This window comes from Centropristis striata, chromosome 5 (genome assembly GCF_030273125.1).
Source record: "Centropristis striata isolate RG_2023a ecotype Rhode Island chromosome 5, C.striata_1.0, whole genome shotgun sequence".
NCBI classification, from domain to species: domain Eukaryota; kingdom Metazoa; phylum Chordata; class Actinopteri; order Perciformes; family Serranidae; genus Centropristis; species Centropristis striata.
This window is the reverse complement of record NC_081521.1, coordinates 18,413,865-18,435,126: the sequence shown is the minus strand read 5'-3', so window position 1 is coordinate 18,435,126 and position 21,262 is coordinate 18,413,865. Positions and strand designations below refer to the sequence as shown.

Here is a 21,262-nt window from a genome sequence, read left to right as displayed (position 1 = left end):
ACTGTGACCTCATCTTTCACTGCAATATATAAAACCTATATAAATCTATAAGTCCTGCAGCTCTATGGGATCAGCACAATCATTGCTAGAAGTGGGAACGACTCAAACATGTCTTTGTGCAGAACAACACAGTTAGAATGACAGAAATCAGAAAAAAAGAAAAAAGTTGAAGTTGAATTTCTCTGATAAATTATGATTTTTTTAAAATCTGAATTTATATATAAACCCTTTTCCAAGTGCCATGTGTCACGAATGTTGGAAGTTTCATGAAGCTTGCTCCACATATTGCAGTTCTGTCATGTTTCCAGCCTCTCCTGTCTGCTCTGTGTAAACAGTCCCTCCTGTCCTCTCCTCTCTGCTCTGTGTAAACAGCCTCTCCTGTCCTCTCCTCTCTGCTCTGTGTAAACAGCCTCTCCTGTCTTCTCTCTGCTCTGTGTAAACAGCCTCTCCTGTCCTCTCCTCTCTGCTCTGTGTAAACAGCCTCTCCTGTCCTCTCCTCTCTACTCTGTGTAAACAGATTTTCAGTTAATATTTGTCACGTGACTGTTGGTCTCAGCAGAATCAATCATGTCTTCACAGTGTCTCTGAGGAGCAGAATTTAATGTTTTTAACAGGATCTGGTTAGTGCAAACAGTTTATTTGAAATGACACATGTAGAATATAGAGATTCTGACACAAATATCAACATTTTAAGCTTCGATTTGGTCACTTTTTCTAACAGAAAGTTTTATAACATATGACATATGATGTTTACACAGTGGAACATGATTGTCTGTATCTATATATTTTACCTTGCTGATCACCAAAGTCACAAAATATCACAAACAAACTAAATGACTGAGTCAGCTGTAGACCAGCAGCTACTGTGTTCTAAAGGTTAAATGACTCTTTTTTATCAATGGAGTCTGGTGGCTTTGACATGAGCATAGAGGTGATGTGAAACCTCATACAACCACACTGTAATAAATCAACACTATCCCTGTGTGTAAGTCAGTGTGAACTAACTGAAGTTGATATAATAGTTTTTTGTCCTCTGAGATAAGTATACACAGACATGAGGTGAAAGTAAAGTATGAATCATTTTTTCTCAATGGAAAACAACTTTCACAGTAACTTGTGTAGATTTATATCTGCTCTCATGGTGAGAAGGTCACAGCAGCAAACAGAGAACTGATGCCATATCACCAACTTCCTCTTAATGAATGTCAATCTAAATGTGGATTAATAATCCAGTTATATTTTTAAACTGACCCGTGTCCTCTTCAGTCCCTGCAGGCGTCTGTAAACAGCTTGTGATAAATGTACTGCAGAGATGTTTGGTATTTACTGTAACGTTTCTTCATTTAGAACACACACGCATGTGAGAGATGAATGTTTTATGCATACATCTCCATTCACATACTGTGTGGTAGTTTATAGGCAGGAAGGAGAGGTTCCCACACAGCAGATGCAGGGAAATAAATATTCATGACACAAGCTGCTATTCCGGTTTTCTCATTTCTAGATTTTCTCTTAATTCTTTCCTGCTGGACGAAGTTGCATTACGGGATCGGAAATGAGTTCCAGGGGATTGCATGACGGCTGATGGATTCATTTACATTTAAAATAAATGTACATTTTCTCAGTATGAATGGGGCCACAACATGTCTGTGAACAAGACGGTGGAATGTATGTCCGAATGTTTATGCTGCAAGAAAATGTAAGCGTAGTGAATGCATCATGTCCAATTGTGCACTTCAACAAATCACTTTATGGACAGACACACTCACAATAATACAGTATATTACTGTGAATAGCTTTTTGGAGATGTTAATGTTTCTTTTATTGCTGACAGACTGGTATTAACTCAACTCTGTTCTTGTTTTTGATGCCACAGTTTGTAACTTTTCTGTTTAACCCTCCGAACCCCAACAAGCTTTTTCAGGGCATGTTTTTGCTCTTTTTTCATTTTACTCACATGGTCCTTGTATTTCAATGCAATATATAAAATCTATATAAATCTATAAGTCCTGCAACTCTATGGAATCAGCACAATCATGGCTAGAAGTGTGAACCAAAAAAATTGGTAAAAAATTGAATTTCTGTATAAACTCTTCCAAGTGCCCACAAGTGTTGTGTAAATAACAAAAAATATGTAAAATTACAACAACCCCCCCCCCCCCCCCCAAAAAGGCACAAAACACCAAAACATACACATTTTCAAAAAAAGAAATAAAATTACCAAAAGAAGACGAAAAAAAAGACCCCCAAAATATATATTGTACATATTAAAGTATTGTCATGTTTACAGCCATGTTTACATTTTAAGCTTTGTTTTGGTTACTTTTTGGTTATCTGCTACAGGAGGAGATGACCAGCAGTCTGCAGAGATGACTTAATGCACCTAAAAAGTTAGTGAGGTAAATTAAAAATGAAGAGGAGCGAAGTTAGCAGAAACTTTCGTAGCCTAAGATCCGATCAAGGACTGTCGGAAAGTCCAAACTCCGACCATAATGCCTGATTTTACAGTTTCTTTCTAGGATAAATGGTGGATTTTTGGCAATTGTTTAAAGAAACGGAATCGGGATGGTGGGTTCAGAGAGGTAAAAGTTTATCATTATATTTACACTCAATGTCCGACTTTCATTCATTCATTCAACATATAGAAAACTTTTTTTATTATGAGTGTAATAAATATTACAGCCTCGGGGTTTTACACCTCAGCTCCATCAGTTGAGATAAACGTACTCTGCTGATTTCTACTGTGAGTCATGATGCGGATGACAAATTTACAGTTTTTCAGTCTTTCTTTGTGTTTCATTATATATGTATTTAAGTACATTGGAGCCGTATTACCGCCTAAGAGAAGAATAAAGATCTCTGTTTTACAGGCGCATAGGGAAGCTCATGAACACCGCGTTATATATCGCCTTCATATAGTCTGTTATTGTCGATCATAAATTCCATGCGACCTGTCAGTGCCCTGTAAGGAGGAATTAGATTGTCTTGATTCCGTTCATGTTGTATGGTTTACAGACAAATGAGGGCAAAGATTAACACACATACACACATGACGCTCACACAGATGTCATGATGCTGTGATCCAGATAATCCCAGTGTTGTTAAGGTATCTGCTGAGATTCTTTGATGTAGTTAAGTCTACACAAACTGTCTGAGCCTTCACATCCTCCACTGAGCCTCTGAACAAAAAGATAACAGAGGAGTCAGAATCTCTGTTCAGACTGAAACCTCTGAAAAAAAAAACATGTTTATTGTCGAAAGAACCTGTAAAACCAGGCTTTATTATTGAAATCTGAACTTTCTGACAGTCCTTGAATAGATCACAGGTTGCAAAAGTTTCAGTTGGAAAAAGTGACCAAAACGAAGAAAAAAATAGCCAAAAATAATCTTAAAATTTTGATATTAGTGTCAGAATCTCTTTATTCTACATGTGTCATTTAAAATAAAACGTTTGCACTAACCAGATCCTGTTAAAAACATTAAATTCTGCTCTTCAGAGACACTGTGAAAACATGATTGATTCTGCTGAGACCAACGGTCAAGTGACAAATATTCACTGAAAATCTGTTTACACAGTGCAGAGAGGAGAGGAGAGGAGAGGCTGGAAACATGAAAATATTTCAATATGTACAATATGTGGAGAAAACTGTTTTTTTTTTCAACATTCCTGACACTTGTGGACAAGTGTTTAAATATAAATTCCACTTTATTCCAATTAAAATATATATATATATATATATATATATATATATATATATATATATATATATATATATCAGAGAAATTCAATGATTTCTGTCATTATAACGGTGTTTCTCTGCAAAAAGACATTTTTGAGTTATTCACACTTCCAGCCATGATTATGCTAAATTCAGATGTGCCAATCAAAAGATTCTGCCTGTATTAAGTTTTAGAAGTGCTCCTCATCGCCTTGTTGTAAATGCACATGAATAATAGATGCCAAGGTCAAGGTCTCCCATCAATTTTCTTTAAAGACTCTAGTGAAGTGTCCTTACAGAAGGGCAGGACTCCAGCACCATGCCTCTGTGCATACTGATGACTTACAGTAAATAATCTTTCACAAACAAACCCTCTGACATGAGACAGTGAACACAGGTGGAAACGTGTTCATACCAGGCTATTGTTGGTCACAGATTTCACTGTCAGTAAACAAACCTCCTGCATAATGTTTTACTCCTCCTGTGTGTTTTTACTGTGTTCACAACAAACCTGAAGTTAATTTTCAAGTTGATCATCGATCAAACGGAACATTTTACTCTCCAATATGGTGCATTTTTTTTACAAAGAAGAATATAGAAATGTAGACACCAGAATACTTCCTGCTCTTCAAAATAAAGATGTTCCCGTTAACACAATCCATATTAATACTTAATTACCAATAGCAGGTAATATTTCCTCACATAGTTCCTGTAAATAATGTAAATAGCATATTTTAACTTTTTCTTCTAACAATTTTCAACTGGAACTTGAGTTCAAGCTAAACAATTCACAAGATGCGCAAGTATAAGAAATGCATAAATGGATTTTTTTACTTTTCCAGGAAATGTGTTGCTACTAGGCATTTACCCAAAACAAACGGAATTTGTGCTTTTAATTGCAATAAACAGATCCAATGCCAAAGTCTGAGACAAACGATGCAGGAGAATCTCGGCGCTAATAGTGTCATATGAACACAGTTTACTTTCATTGTTATAATTCTGTATCACAAATATGCATGAGTATTAAGCATCATTTATATAGAAATTAAAATATACCACATTAGAGATTAGATTAGAGTTTTATAAACAGATGCAAAATGTTCCTTTTTTAGTCGAGAGAATAAACTCGGGCTAAATTCTTGTTTGAGAATAAACTCCTTCAACTCTGACCGGCTTCCACTAGAAACTGGAATTAAATGTTTTCTGATAGTGTTCTAAAGGTTTGAGAGGCCAACACACCTGTGCACGACAGTTAATCTCTGCAGCACCTCAGACAACAGACTTTCGTGACACATTGCACAAATTTGTTGATGGCGCAACTTGTTGCCTCTTTTTTACTGACTTTGCGTGTAATCCTGCAGTGCAAAATGTTGCTTTGCGTTTGGTGTGGACACAAAATAATAAAATAACTTTCTTTTTGTCATGTATGTCTAGTTGTATCTAGACAGACATATTTGGGTTTTATTTGCCTATTTGAGATCTCCATGTAAGAACTACCTGCACCTGCTAAATTATTGACTTTCCCATCAAAGTGGTAACAAATTGCATTGTCCTTTAATGAAAAAGAAAAGCTTTTATGTTCCTGTGACAACGTGTTTTGTCATTCAATTAAGGCGAATTGTTGGAAACGCGACAGCAGCCAGAGCAGAGCGGAGCGGAGCAGAAATAATTGCTTATGGGCCAGATGTCAAGTCATTCGGCATAAAATAAGCTGTGTGGAGCTTCACACCACAGCCGAGCAGTGTTTAACATCTGACCCCTGTTAAACTGCACAGCTGTGAACCCAGGTCTGTTAACATGCATTGACCTGATCACAACAAGGGTTAAAAATAGATTTTTATTTGGTTGTTGCTTCAGTGTGGACAGGCTAAAGAAGTCCTCTGCCTCTCACATTCACAAGAATACCTCTCACATAGGGGTGGGCGATATGGCCTTAAAAGATTATCACAATATTTCAGGGTATTTTTGCGATAACCATATTCTCGATGATATTACAGGTAATCTCATTGAGACACAGGGTATCATTCTCAAGAGAGACCTGATAAATGTGGGCAAAAACCTCACAACATTTTTCACAGTCCACAGGGCTTTCCACTAGGACATGGAGTAGCCAGACAGTGTTGAAATATAGCTGGATAGGGGGGTCTGGGGCATGCCCCTCTGGAGAATTTTTTTCATAAAACCCCAAATTTGGTGATCTCTCATACTTCTAATAGCACTATTCCATCATATACACTGATCTTATCATTGCATTTTTTTAATTAACTATTGTAAAGGAGAATAAGGGTTCTTGTATGTTTTATTTAAGGCATCTTATTTTGACAGTATTCTTTTAAATTCTGTGGTGGATTCTGTTAATCACTGTGCTCTTGTTTTAAAAGCGTCATTGTTTAGTGACAGGAAATAATAGTAACTTTTTGTGATAAAAGCAACTTAATTTGTTCGCTAATGTTAGCTCGCGGCTAACGAATAGCATAATGCAGCAGTGTGTTTTGATCTGACGGCCCAGACAGGTTGATAGGATTTAGTTTGGGTCGCGTGCACTCAGATGCACACAGAGAGATGATGTGGGGACGGGACTAATACACGCAGCTCGATATATTCAGTGCGTGTATGTAAGTGTGTGAATGCGCGCGCATGTCTCGGAGGAGGACGGAGAGGTGGGTCGGGGTTTGACTGACTGACGGGTGACAGACACTCTGATGAGCAACGGCTTGAAACGTGACATTAGCGAAGCACGAGAGTCTGGCAGGCCGCCACAGACTAGGTAATTAATGGTAAATCCTTATGCCATTACGACAAGAAGTCGGAATGTTGCCAATATCATGATATGCATTTTTTTTTACTCATAAAAAAAATAAATACTGGTATAATTGTGAACGATACGATATGGCACACCCCTACTCTCACATTCACAATTTTACCTCTCACATTCACAAAAAATCTCTCAAATACACAAAATTACCTCTCACATACACAATATTACCTCTCACATTCACCAAAAAATACTTCTCACCTCTCTATTTTTTTGTGAATGTAAGAGGTACTTTTTGTGTATGTCAATGATAAAATTGTGTATGTGAGAGGTAAAATTATCTATTAATTTTACAGACCGGAGAGGACCCACAAATGCTCTTAAGGAAGCAACTCCACGGGACAAACCTGCTAAATTATAGATGACCTGGACAACTGAAAGTGCAAGTTCTCTTAATGGAAAACTTTTTAAGCAACACAGACAGAGATAGAGGAGGAGGAGTGGGAGAGAGAGAGAGAGCCCTCTTTAAAAACTGCATCACAGGGCAGAGCGGTGTGGCTGGGATGAATATTTCATCCTCCTCTCCCTCTCTCTCTCTGCACTCACTCTCTTTCTTTATCACTCTCTGTTTCTGACAAGACTAGTTCTGCTTGAACAGTGTCTGCCTTTCTGCTGAGGCGATTTGCGGCCTTGGCCACAGCCTCAATCTCAGCCCCTCGTTCCCAATGAGACCAATCACAGGTCACGCCTGCGTTCAAGTCCTGCTGACAGCCAGTTGAATTTAAGATGCAGCACGGTGGGGATTTCACTTGGCATCCCCATTCACTTGCATGGTCTCTTTTATCACTACTGCATTCTCCATCCACTTCATTTTTTAACCTTTTCTCTGTGCTGTGTCTCACATGCACCATATAAATTCTTCTCCCGCTCCACCTGTCCAGCTGTGTAACAGCACATCTCCACTCCACTGCCCTCTTCTTTTTGCTCATTTCTGCACTAATACTACACCGAGCTTTTCACCTCCTACACCCAGCCACCCACAGACACACATTTTCGCCTCCTTGTAATCCTGTGTTGTATATTTCACCAGCTGCTGCCACGCAGTGTAAGCATTACGCTCACGCTGACACGAGGGCGTTGTCAATTAGAGCAGGGCTGTAATGTAAAACTCTGGGGTGCTAACAACAGGAGGCTAAGCGCCATTTCAATCAGAATACAATCAGGGATGACACTTAGCTGAACCACCGATCTGACAGCTAATCCCTGACATGCCATCACACAAATGCCAATTTAATAGTGATGGTGGAATTTCCTCCACACATCGCTGGAGGTTTTTCCATTTCAAATTGACACATTATTTTTGTGTGCTATAAGACTGGCTGTGAATATGAGTATTCACTGAAGATCTGTTTACACAGAGCAGAGAGGAGAGGACAGGAGAGGCTGTTTACACAGAGCAGAGAGGAGAGGACAGAATAGGCTGTTTATACAGAGCAGAGAGGACAGGAGAGGCTGTTTACACAGAGCAGAGAGGACAGGAGAGGCTGTTTACACAGAGCAGAGAGGAGAGGACAGGAGAGCCTGGAAACATGACAATACTTCAATATGTATTTGTGAAGACCCATTTGTTTTTCCAATATTCATGACACTTGTGGGCACTTGTGAAAGTGTTGCATATATAAATTTAATTTAATTCCAATTAAAAGAAAATAATTATCAAAGAAAGTCTTTGTTTATGCTGTATGCCATTATTTCTGTGTTATTTTGCACAAAATTCATTTTTAAATGTCTGAAAGTGCCCGTAGTGCTTCAGAGGGTTAATATAACACCCTGCTTACTAATAGGCACCCATCAGCTCAGGTCACTTGCTAATGGCTGTTAGGGAGCAGAGCACACACTAACACTTCCAGCCCTGACATGGTGGCAGGCGTAACGAGCAGCACTATTCCTCAGAGAGCGCTTCCTGTCTCAGCTCCATCTCTAACAGCTCTGAGAGTCACCTGGCCCATCTCGCTAACGGGGAGGAACCTTGTTTTACAAAGCTCTCTCTCTCTCTCCCTCCCTCCCTCCCTCCCACATGTGAGGACTGATGGCATGTCATCACCTCCTGCAGGTGATCTGACCAGCAGTCTGCAGAGAGAACTTTATGCACCTAAAAAGTTAGTGAGGTGAATTAAAAATGAGCTGCAGCGGGAAGGAAGTTAGCAGAAATACAGGGTGTCCATTAGAGGTGTGAATCCCCAGAGGCCCCACCATACGATTTTATCGTATTTAAGCATTTTGCGATATGGTGACTATTGGAATACAATATATTGCGATAATAAGAGAAAATGTCAAATAAGAGAAAATCCTCAGTCTAGTCATCTTACTTGAGGCTTTATATTTCTCCACAATGAGAGTCAAACCCACAGACTGTCCAACAAAGTATTCAGTCAAACTGAACTGAAATCAAACATGTATGGACGACAACCACTGCAGTATTTTATCAAACTTTCACAAACAAGCAAACAACAAACAACATTTTTAAATGAAACATAAAAAAAGCCGAACTTTGCATTGTTATTTCGACAACTTCCTGACATGGTATCCTATTCCTAAAAGTGAGCCCGCTATGGTGAAAACGCGGCCGGGCCCACCGGCCGTCGAAATGCTAAATATCGATACATGTTGGCCAAGAAACGATATAATACTGCCATGCAAAATATCGCAATACTATGCTGTATCGATTTCCCCCCACCTCTAGTGTCCATAAAGTCTCTTTAGAAACTTGAAAAAATGTATTACAAAAGCAAATGAACAGACAAAGATGTGATTACAAAATGAGGAGTAGATATTGAACTATTTTTTCCCTCATTTAATACACCTCTACATGGGCACCATTAGTTGGTTAGGGTTGTTCACTCCTCTCTTTATCCAACACTGTCCCTTTCTCCATACATTTCTTGTGCCAGCCAGACATGACTGTGGATCTCTTCAATACTTAGTTCTGTAGTTTTGCTGAGTCTGTGTATCTGATTGTTTCAATAAACCATTAAACACACTGTACCTTCTCTTGAGGAGTAGCCAGTTTTATAGGGATTAATTTACCACGACTATTTCATCAACAGGGTACCTGAAATACACAAACGCAATGTGATTAAAAACTTTGATAACCACGGAGTACACGCAACAAATCTGATTAAGATATCTCATCAGTTGCCTTTGTATTATATTTTTCTAAATTGTAAAGAGACTTTATAGACAGCATGTAGTTTAAAGTTTGTCACATGCTGCACTGCTACATGTATATACATAAAATCCATCCATACAGAGAGTGCTCTTGATCGCATGAATAATGGATGTCCACTCATGCTGCTCTGGAAATAGTCTGTCAACATGGCAGCCTGGCATGACAGTAGGAGGATACTGAATATTGGATTGCATCTCTCGTTGCTGCGATCAATATCTGGCAGGTCGACGACTCTTCAGTCTTAGAATCTGACGCACCAAAATCAAAAGGAGAGTCAAGGTGACAGAGAGAGCTCCGGCCCAGACAAAGTTTTTTCATGGAACTGGTGTGTGAGGACCCAATTGCAGCAACCCAAACAACAGGATTGTGTAGTAAAGAGTCTTTAATCTCTTCTTAAATGGTCTTTACAGCAAACAGGCAATAGGTATGCAGCCCAAAAACTTAATCACAGAGTCTCTTGAGGCTGAGATGTCTGACCTCTCATATAAGTCCAGCAAGTTGATGGAATCCAAGAGGGTTGCAAAAGGATGCCACACCTGCAGGCAAACACCAGGAAGGGTAAAGACTAGTGATGTTTCCTTTTGTGTCGAGACTTTGAAGCATGTGTCGAGATTTTTGTGAAGCGTGTATTGAGGCTTGTGTTGATGATGTATGTGGTGACGCTCGAAGCCTCGCAAGCCGGCTGGGACTGATTGTGCGTATTGGCGTGATTCAATATATAAGGGACAACGAAACGCAGACTTGATACATCACTGCGCATTTATTTGCAGACGCAACTGTGGAAGTCCAGAAATACCTTGGCAAACCAAACATTGGAAGACTGGAGAACCCCCTGGAGTATTGGGAAAGGCAGAAAAGTGTTTATTCAAATCCGTACAAACTTGCTGTTATATTCCTCTGTACCCTAGCTTCATCTGTGGCCTGTGAATATTTTCAAAAGCAGGCGAAATTATCTCTAAGAAAATAAACAGCCTGAAGCCCAGCATGGTGGAAAAGTTGTTGTTTTTAAATAAAAATGAATAATGAAAGTTCAAAGTAACACAAGCACATCAAAATCACAACCCATCCCCCACTTTGTTTCAACTTTCCCTTCTGTCCCTGCCACGATTGAATCAGGAAAACAGACACTATATTAATAAATATATTTGTTTATTGGCATTCATTTCATTTTATCATTTAAGCACAATTCGACTCAAAGCTTCACACACCAAAGCCATGTTGTCGTTATAATCACTCTGCCTGGTTCACTCATGGACCGAAGCTCCATGGTGATTCATGAAGTCCATTGTTCACTTGCCATTGTCCACTTGGTGGCGCAGTGGAGCAAATTAATCACCATGAAGCTCCGATTCATGAGTGAACCAATTGAATGGAAAGCTTCAAAGCTACACGAAGCTTTGTCTGATCATCACTAGTTAAGACAGAGACCGGGTCGGAGACAGAAAGCTGAATAGTTTACCGGGAGAAACGACGCGGCAGGTTAGTAAGAGGCAGGCAGGGTCGGCAACAGGAGATCAGACTGAAGGAAAATGCTGGACAGTCTTGCATGGAGGCTAAGAACAATCTGGCAGGGAGTGTGTGAACCAGAGAGGCTCGAATCAGCCTGTCCTCCTGTCAAAACATTAATAAAGGTTGTGTGTACAGGCAGCGTAAAACAAGCTATATTTATGAATTTCACCGTCTGCTGTATTGCAGCCACCGCCATCTTGCTGACGTAGTACTGATTGACAGCCAAAAGAAGTTTAGAAGGGCGGATTCCCGCAGTTAGTTGGGGTGGTGGATGGGTCGAACAAGCAACGGACCCAGGAGAACAGATATGTTCTTTACGCAAGTTACGTGAATCAAGTTTTTGAACGTAACCAAGTTTTTTTTTTTTTTAAGTAAATTGCGGCAGTCACGTGACACTTGTAACTACTTCATTTCTGGCATTTACGTACATTTATTTAATGTTTAAACTGTCTTTTATAACCCCTTACCAGAAGTTTTTTGCCCTAAACCTAAGGTCAGTGGTTTTACAACATAAATCCACAGAAACTGCAGTCTTTTTCACAACCGCCGACTGTACGTGTGCTACTTTTAGAACGTGCCGTAGTAACGCGAGACCGCGCGCCACGATATGTTAATGTGTGCCGTGAAACACGAGCCGCGATACGTGCATACGTGCTCTAATTTGTGGTACTGACACACGACCTCTTCTGCCATTTATGTTAGAGAACTTGTTGCTTAAATAGTGGCTTGATTACTGATGAGGAGCACCTTAGTGCACAGGTGAAAAGCGTTGGCTGATGAGGTGGGAGTGGCCGGCAGAGAGAGGGAGCAGAGAGTAGAAAATTACTAGCAGAGCAGCAGAGGAATGGATCGTGACACTTCAGGTGAGTGGAAGAAAACAAAGTTATAGTGAGGAAAGGAATAATTAAAAAAAAGAAAAACAGTAGTCTTTTTTTTTTGCAGATCTAAGTGTTTCTGCTATCTCCCTGCTCCCCTGCAGCTCCTACTCACAATGAGAAAATGTGGCCTGGAGGGAAACATTAAAGCACAGGCAGGTTTTTGATTAAGCAGGATCGCAGTCCTCCCCGGTGGGCTCGCCTCGCTGTGACATCAATCGCTGCAGCGCTTCGTAATGAGTCAAACGCTGCCAGAGCAGATAGGAGAATGTGGGGAGTTTTGTTCAGGATCCTCTTCCAGGTACAATTTGATGAAGTCAAAGAACATGCAAGGAATAATTTGTCTAGAAGACTTTTAGGAGATTATGCTGGTAAAGATCTGCTCAGAGCAGAATATTAAACATTGCTTCACAAGGTCAGTTTGGGTAACGTTTGTGGCATTTATGTGCACAACCACTCGGGATGGAACAATGTGTGTTTTCTATAGTGATGCGATTGAAATAAGTATCACAATGACATGATTCCAGTATTATTCTATATTCCTCTTATTCTAATGCAAAGGCATTAGAATAAGAGGAACCTCATGATTTATGATGACCTAATTTAAGCTTGCTAGTTATTTGTTTTTCACTTTAAAAAATGTGCTTTTCCTACACTGTAAAAAATATATATTTTTAGAAATTTACTGTATTATTTTACAGGGTTTTTTCTTGTTTTTCTTTCCTAAATTGCAAGTGCAAATGTCATTAAAATACCATGAAAAATAATAAAAAATATTTTTATTACATATATAAACCAGAAAATGGACGCTGAAATCTGTAAATTATGACATTATGACATTATAGATATTTTTTTACATTATTATTCAATTGCTTAATGATTTTGAATGTTAAATTACAATGAAATCTATGTAAAAAGTCAGAAAAATTCACATTATATTGCTGAATGCAAAATTAAGACAATTTTCTGTTTTCTTACAGTAAAACTTTAAATTTAATATATATTTTTTTTAAAGGTAAAGGGTCTGCGAGCAAAAGTTTACCATCACTTATTGTCATATTAAAGTAAAAAACAACACCAAAAAAACATTAGTTATTCTACAGATATACATTTTTAAATACAGATATTTCTGTTGGTGGGCTGCACGGTGGTGTAGTGGTTAGCACTCTTTCCTCACAGCATTAGGGTTGCCAGTTCGACTCCGGCCTGTAGCTCTTCTGTGTGCTCTCCTGTCAGCATGGATTGTCACTGGGTACTCCGGCTTTCTCCAACAGTCCGATAAACATGCACTTAAGTTTAATTGGTGACTCTAAATTGTCCGTAGGAGTGAATGAGAGCGTGATTATCTGTCTCTATGTGTCAGCCCTGTGACAGTCTGGAGACCTGTACCCGGCCTATCGCCCAATGTCAGCTAGGATCGGCTCCAGCCCCCCCACGACCCCAAGTGCAGATAAGGGGTTAAGGATAATGAATTAATGAATGTCTCTGTTGTTTGACAGTGTGTTTGGCAACTTTTTACTGTTTGTTAATTTATGTTTTTTACAGTGCATCTGTTATTGTAATACAAATTTGTTTCTTGAATGCAAATTCGATACATTATTCCAGTATGTTCTGGTGCCAGTTTTAAGGATGTTTTGATGATTATTGGGATAATATTGTGAATTTAAATGATTCTGGCCATGCAGGATAACCCATGCATTAAATGTTCACATTGTGGCATTCCAATAAACACACCATCAATTGTGTTTATTGGAGCAAATACTTATAATTTGGGGGCAATTTTGTCCTTTTTCCTCCCATTTCTTCCGACACATCTGCTTCAGACTTGATACGAGGTCACATTTAAACGTTTTAATGCTCCTGCAGAGCTTTGCACATCAACCTTCCTAAAAAGCTTATTTTCTATTACTCATGTTTGTGCAGACCTCTGTCTGTCTGTCTGCATAAAAACAGGCTCAGCGAGCGTCAGACAATCCACAGACGCTCTTGAGCGCAGAGATAAGGTTAACAGCCATTTAAAAGTGCTGAGGTGCTGAGTTTTTGCAGAAATCATTTCCCCCTTTCTGTTCAGCGAGCTTATCTTCCCCTGCACGACTCGGGCTACATGATACGCCGAGAGCTTCTGATGATTTGTAAAGAATAGCACGACTTGTCTCATTGATATGAGTAATTCATCCAAGTAAACACCGTGATAAAGACTCGCAGCTACAAGCCAATACTGAGCCAGTTAAAATGAGCTGCAGCTTGTTAGTCGTCTTATTAAAATATATTGTTCCTTCTAGTAATTTGGTTTTAACAAGAGACAAACACTGAGCTGCTGCATTTAAAGCAGCTTCAGTTTCACACTAGTATTGATTTTCCTGGCTGCAATCGATAGAAACTTTCTCCGCCTCGATGATATCCTGATCAGGGAACAGAGGTTGTTAATGTAGAAGTGGAAGGCTTGGCTGCACCTGAGAGGAGAAGTGCAGTAAAATAAATGTCAAATAATCTCCAGACTCAAACTTCTTGATCCCGAGGAAAGGTCGCAACATAGATTTTGCCTTTTCCTGTCTGAGCTCTGGACATCCAGTCCCTGCAGCAGCCTGAGAAGTACTAAAAATATCTGGGGCAAATGTCTGAATCCTGTTTTAAGTTAATTCACTCCAACAGAGTTCGAGGCGTGAAGCACTCTGCCAACTGGGCCTCATGAAATGATAATGAGAGCGCTGCTGTCTGCTGACAATGAGATAGACGCAGCGAGCGAACGGAGATGCACTGGCAGCAGCGGCTTGAGATTGGCTGCTTATTTCACAGTTTTCAAAAAATTCTGCATACTGTAAAATATATTTATGATGGTTTGTCTCTGCGGCTCAGTGTCTACAATAGAGAAAGCATTCAGTCAGAACTGAGAAGTGCTGACACGGAGCAGCAGTCTGCTGAGTGATCGAGCCCGCCGCCTTCTCTCATATTTGACAGGAGCAAAAATCAAAGCAGCAAATTAATTTATCATAACCTGTCTATTTGGGGATGTAGCTTTTAAAACTGGAGAGCTCTGTTAGTCTCAATGAAGCGAGCTCCAAAAGCACGGTGGTTGCTATTTCTGTAACGTGGCGGCTCTTTGCTGCAGTCCCCAGTGGATAGCAAACATCTTTTGTTAACACTTTGAGCCCTGTGAAAGACCTCCAGTCTCTGGGGGCTTCTGGAGGTATTAATATTTCACTCCCTGTACATAGGATGAATCTTAAAAGACCATAAAACTGACACAGCGTGTTCATCCAAGGGGTCAGCTGACACAGCAGATGGAGAGAGATGAATGTGGATCCAAATCTTTTCAATCTCTGGAGGAGAATATGGAAATCTGCTTCCTTCCTTGTGCAGCAAGATGCAAAGACGCCTCCTGCTATGTAAACTACAGTCAGAGTGTTTGTGTATCTGAGTGGAGAGCAGGGAGGGAGTGAGCAGGATTTCATGAGTTCCAGCCGTTTCCTGAATGGACTGTTAAATAAATAATACACCTGCTATAATCAATATTTTTAAACTGGTATTAAACGGGGTCGCTCGTAGAGACAAACCCACAGAGAGTTATCAGCCGACTCAAACACACTCGACACCAAAATTAGAGCTGAAAGAAAAGCTCTGCTGTGTGTTTGCTTGATGCATAAACTGTATAACAAATGCAGCACTGTAGGTTTAAGTTTAGTAGCAGTATTAACACTCATTAACTTGGTGATTGAAACATGTTGACTATAAGATAAAAAACACAGTTTATCGTAGAAAAAAAACTGTAAAAACAGGCATCATTGAAATTTGAGTTAAAAAAAGTTGAGTTGAAAAAAGTTATTTGAGTCAGAATCTCTTTATTCTACATGTGTCATTTAAAATAAAGCGTTTGCACTAACCAGATCCTGTTAAAAACATTAAATTCTGCTCCTCAGAGACACTGTGAAGACATGATTGATTCTGCTGAGACATGACAAATATTCACTGGAAATCTGTTTACACAGAGCAGAGAGGAGAGGACAGAAGAGGCTGTTTACACAGAGCAGAGAGGAGAGGACAGGAGAGGCTGTTTACACAGAGCAGAGAGCATAAATTCTAAAAATTAATTAATAAATTCTATTTTATTCCAATTTTCATTGAAATTCAAATTACTTTTTCCCCCCGTTTTTTATTTCTGTCATTCTGTTATTCTGCACAAAGACATGTTGGAGTTGTTCCCACTTCTACTCATGATTGTGCTGATTCCATAGAGCTGCAGGATTTTATATATTGCAGTGAAATACAAGGCCACAGTGAATGAAATGTAAAAAGAGGAACAACAAAAAAACGCCCTGAAACAGCTTGTTGGGGTTCAGAGGGTTAAACCCCGACACAGAAAGCCTTTTTAAAATGTCGGCTTGCCTTCCTCATAAATAACAGAACTAGAGCTGCTGCTTGTCAGTGCGAGGCTTCACCTGTTAGTTAACCTGTGTGATCTGCTGTCATGCTGTTGCTCTGCCTCGCTGGATTCTTACCTTTGTTTCAGTCTTTGAAGTTTGTTAAAGCAGACAGCAGGTAATGGAGACAAATGAAGGCTTGCTGCCTCACCTCATTATTGGAAACCGTTCTTCTGAATAAATGTGCAGCTCTGTGCATTTAGACTTCACAGGGAACGTCTGCTGTGTTCCCATTCAGCTGTTTGCCTCACGGTTGAGTCACACTGGTAATTTCAGTCTATCTGAATGACACAGACTCCCTTACCGGCTGATTATATAAACATTCTAATGCAATTAAAGGCAATAAAATGCAATAAGAAAAACATTTAAATATTCAGTTTTGTTGAGTTGATTTACCATGCTCTGGTGTTGCATTGAACTGCATTATATTTAGATATATTTTATTGCTTTACTGTCCAGCCCTGTTTACATAGGGGTGGACGAGGGTCACGGAGCAGGAGACGGGCGTTGCACAAGAGCTTAACCTATAAATGCTGTGGTATGTGGCATCAGTCAATGCCAATAAACATTAAATAAATTGGAAACACCTTTCAATACAGTGCAGTCTAGCACAACATCACCACTAACAAGCTTTAAAAATGACCGTGGAGTTAGATCATTACAGCTCTGCACAGTGTCAACAACCAACCTACACAACAGGACATATTATACAGACGTACCCAATAAACTGGTCACTCGTGTGACTCAGCGGGTTGAAGGCGAGCAATCGAGTACAGTTAAGTGTTCAGTACTTCACATGGGAGCTACAGTCCATTCTGAAACCTCCCTGCACAACCTTTAAAACTGTTGCATCAGCTGAGTGTGTCCAGCGTGGAGCCCTAACATGTGCCCCGATTCACCTCAGTTTACACGCTCTGTAATTGATGCTGAGCAGGCCTTCCATGAGCATTAAATATCGGCATCTGGCTGGGATGCAGGAAGAGGCTGAGAGATGAGATAAAAGAGCATTTTTCATTCACTTCCCGTCTCTGTGGTGGAAGCACAGTGCTCAGATGTTTACCTGTGTCTCCACTGCTCGCACATCTGGCTCTTCCTAAATCTCTGCAAACTATGGACACTTCCCAACATCAGACTGAGCCGATTTAAAAGGGAATAACGCAACAAAACACGAGGTAATCATATATGAAGGTATGCATCATGCCAAGATCATAAAGTACTCTCTATACAAGAATAACATTTCTCTGTGTCAGTCTCTGTTTGTGCAGATTTAAAAGGGCAATAAAAGCTCAGAGCCTGCAGGATGAGATACAGTCTGATGCTCTGCTTAACAATTAGCACCACTATCATGATGGGATTTAGATGCATTGTATGTATCGGGATGCTCTGAGAACCAAGAAAACTGTGAAAAGGATGAAAAAGGCTGCAGTTGGAAAAGACAACACAGGCGTCTGAAAAAAAAGAGAAAGAAAGAGAGCAAGCATCGAGGCATCTTGGGAAAAAAAAGAGACAGGGAGAGATGCCATAAAAGTGTCTTTTATGTCAGCCCAACTGGAGCTGCATGAATAATTTTGACCATTTTCTATTGCACTGTGTGAGTCCACAGTTTTGTAAATGATAACTAAAGCATAACAAAAAGTGGGTTAGCCAGAAAGCAAACTAAGAGGAAATCCAGAGGTGTCGTGCCGTTGTTTCTGGGCTAAAAACCCAACATCGCTTATTTTAGTTTGCCATCAGCTGATTCATATCACCACCAAAGACTGCCAACATTCAGACTTTGATGAAAGACACTAATCTTCTATTTTCAAATCTATTGTCTCCATCTGAGACATGGAACCTGCTCTCACTTCATCGCCGCTCTCTTTCTCTCTTCCTGCACAAATATACTCTGCAGCCTAATCCCGCTGGGGTGACGAGAGTTAAACTTCTATCAGACTGAGTGCTCCTGAGCTCATATTTGATATTTGCAGACTTAACTTCTAAGTGATTGCAGACCCTGCAGATGGAGGTCAGGCTGCTCGCTGAGTCTGCAGTCTCCAGAGTCTCTAGAACAGGCAGGGACCAATTAAACATGTGGTGTCTTCTGTATTAATTCTATGTGATGTGAAATGACACGGCGCCTTTTTTATACAACAAATTAATACTACAGAGACAGGAAATAAATGGTTTCGTACTGTTTAATTTACTTCAAATCAATCTGGAGTTGCAGGTAAAGACTGTAAAAAAAAAAGCTATTTTCTTGAAATTTACAGTATGGTATTATTCTACATGGTTTTTCTTGCTTTTTTCTGCATTTTCAAGTTCAAATGCCATAATTTAAAAAAAAAACAACAACTTTTTATTATAAATATTAACCATGAAATGGACTTTAATCTGTAAATTAATTTAATGGGACATTATAGTGTTTTTTTTTATTTAATTTAATTTTTTACAGTATTTACTTAATGGTCTTGAGTGTGTCTTAAGTGAAGAAACCAAAAAATAAACATATCGAGGAATGTATAATTAGCAGAAATTAGCTTTCTTACAGTAAAACTTTAGATTTAATATTAAAAAATGTGAAAAGAAATCGTAAATATATATATTTTTTTTCTGGCAGCAAAAGTTTCCAAGCATTAACCATCATTTTAAAGTAAAAAAAATCTACAGATATTTTTTCCTACTATATATATATATATATACATACATATATACACACACATATACATATATATACATATACATACACACACATACATACATTTTTCCCCCAGTATTATTCATTGCCTAATAGTCTTGAATGTTAAATTACAGTGAATTCTATGTAAAAAAATAAATAAATCCAGAAAATACACATCATGTTGATGACTGTAAAATGAAATGTTTTTGACAGTAAAACTTTAAATTTAATGTAAAAGGAATCATTAAAAAATGGTACACTTACCATCATATTTAAGTAAATATATATACATTTACTGCATATTATCTTTATTTTTAAAGAAATTATCTGTAAAATAACTTTGGTTGTTTCCTGTTATTTGATGGTAAAAGTTATTTTTACCTTTTTTTTTTAATAATATTTTTTACAGCACTGTTTATGCATCCAACAGACATAGAGCAACATTATCATGTATTTAGAGTTGTTTGTGTGCCTGAAGAATGTTAGTCCAATATTCACTTTCCTTTTAACTCTAATGTTGTTCTCCACCAACTCCTGAGGTGAATAACTGACTCTTAATGATTTTTTCTTTTACAGTGAAGAGGCAGATAGTGATAGTGCATCAATGCTCTTGCTCTCCCACATGAATACAGCCAACGTTTAATTTACTTTAAATCAATCAGAGCTGCAGGTTGATGGCGGCAGCAGCTGGATTCACCACATTGTTTATAACGAGGCGGCTAATGAGGACCTGTTACCCTCAGCCTTGTACAGATCCACATGCTGATACCTGAATGTTCACCAACTGGCTGTTTTACCCTGTTAATATAGTGCAGACACAGGGGATCCTCCCATCAGCTTAACACACTCAGACTGGGCTCCGGGCCTGCAGTGTGTGTGTGTGTGTGTGTGTGGGCTCATTAGCAGCAGGGCAAAGTGTTGTTGTGACGCTTCTCTACTTTACCAGCCAGACTGTAATGGGCCTAAACAAGGTTACCCCCATATTTTCTGCAGCAGTGCCTACTGCTTCAAGGCTGCTGTCAGCAACTAACCAACAAAACACACCGCAGCTCCACAGCCACACACAACAACGGCAGAGTTCTCACGACTGCTCCCGTTGGGCAACATCACAGGGGATGTGTGAAACGAGAAGTATGGCAGCCGCAGCCGAGCTCTCTGCAGCCTCGTGAGGGCTGGAACGGTGTTGGGAAACGATCGAACAGTTCCCCCGCAGTGAACACACGTCCATACGTGTGTTATTCACATGGGGAGCACTTTGCTGAATCATGAGCTGGTGCATAATTTGTCATGCACATTGATACAGTGAAGCATATTGCCGGCCTATGAGTACAGTTTCTCTGGGGCCTCAATGATCAATTATTCATCACGTCTTTTATTACAGTTTAGTGTACAGGCACGAACGAGCCTTAGATCTGTGGCATCTGTTCAGAGGAGAAGCTAAATCACACTGGTCACATGTGACAAATCGGAGAACAGAACAGTGGCCTTTTAACTTTACTCACACTGATGTTATTTGATTACCTCACATGGAGGTTTGCCATAAACAGCATTCATGCTCGGCTCTGATAAAGCCTTTATTCTCCAGTGTTCACCCATGTTGTGCTTTCACTCCAGCTACTTGAAAACCCATTTTTCTCTAGTGAATAGTGTCTCTCCACTGAGGGAATGATGCTTTTACTGACGATCTTCATTTTTCCGACCATCAAACAATCTCTGGGCCATTTCAGTAATGCACCTACAGCACGACTTCTTCGTTTCAGAGAGTTTCTAAAAAGCCTCTTAGTGCTAAATTCCTCTCTTGCTTTGCATCCACCAGACAATGAAATGCCAAACAGCTTCTGTTAAACCCTGCCCTGATCTACATGAGAGGAAGAGGAAGAGATGGAAAATCTTTTCATCGCAGCAGTAAACCAGCCATGCATAACATGTTACTGAAGCAATATACAGAATATAGAAATCCGATCACTGGATGTCCACATTCCTCTTTGCTCATGTGGAAAAAAAAACAAATGACACACAGATGTTCTGTTGTTGTTGACGGTATATTTGTGAGGAGCTCAAGCTAAATCTGTATGTCTGCATGAAGGCTTCCACATACTGC

The 21,262-nt window shown here is 39.5% G+C and overlaps 1 long non-coding RNA gene across 1 annotated transcript in view; it reads right to left on the bottom strand.

The window, feature by feature from the left end:
* Window positions 1-21,262, bottom strand: part of LOC131971608 (uncharacterized) — a 29,875-nt gene that overhangs the window by 1,016 nt on the left and 7,597 nt on the right. The window lies entirely within an intron of this gene.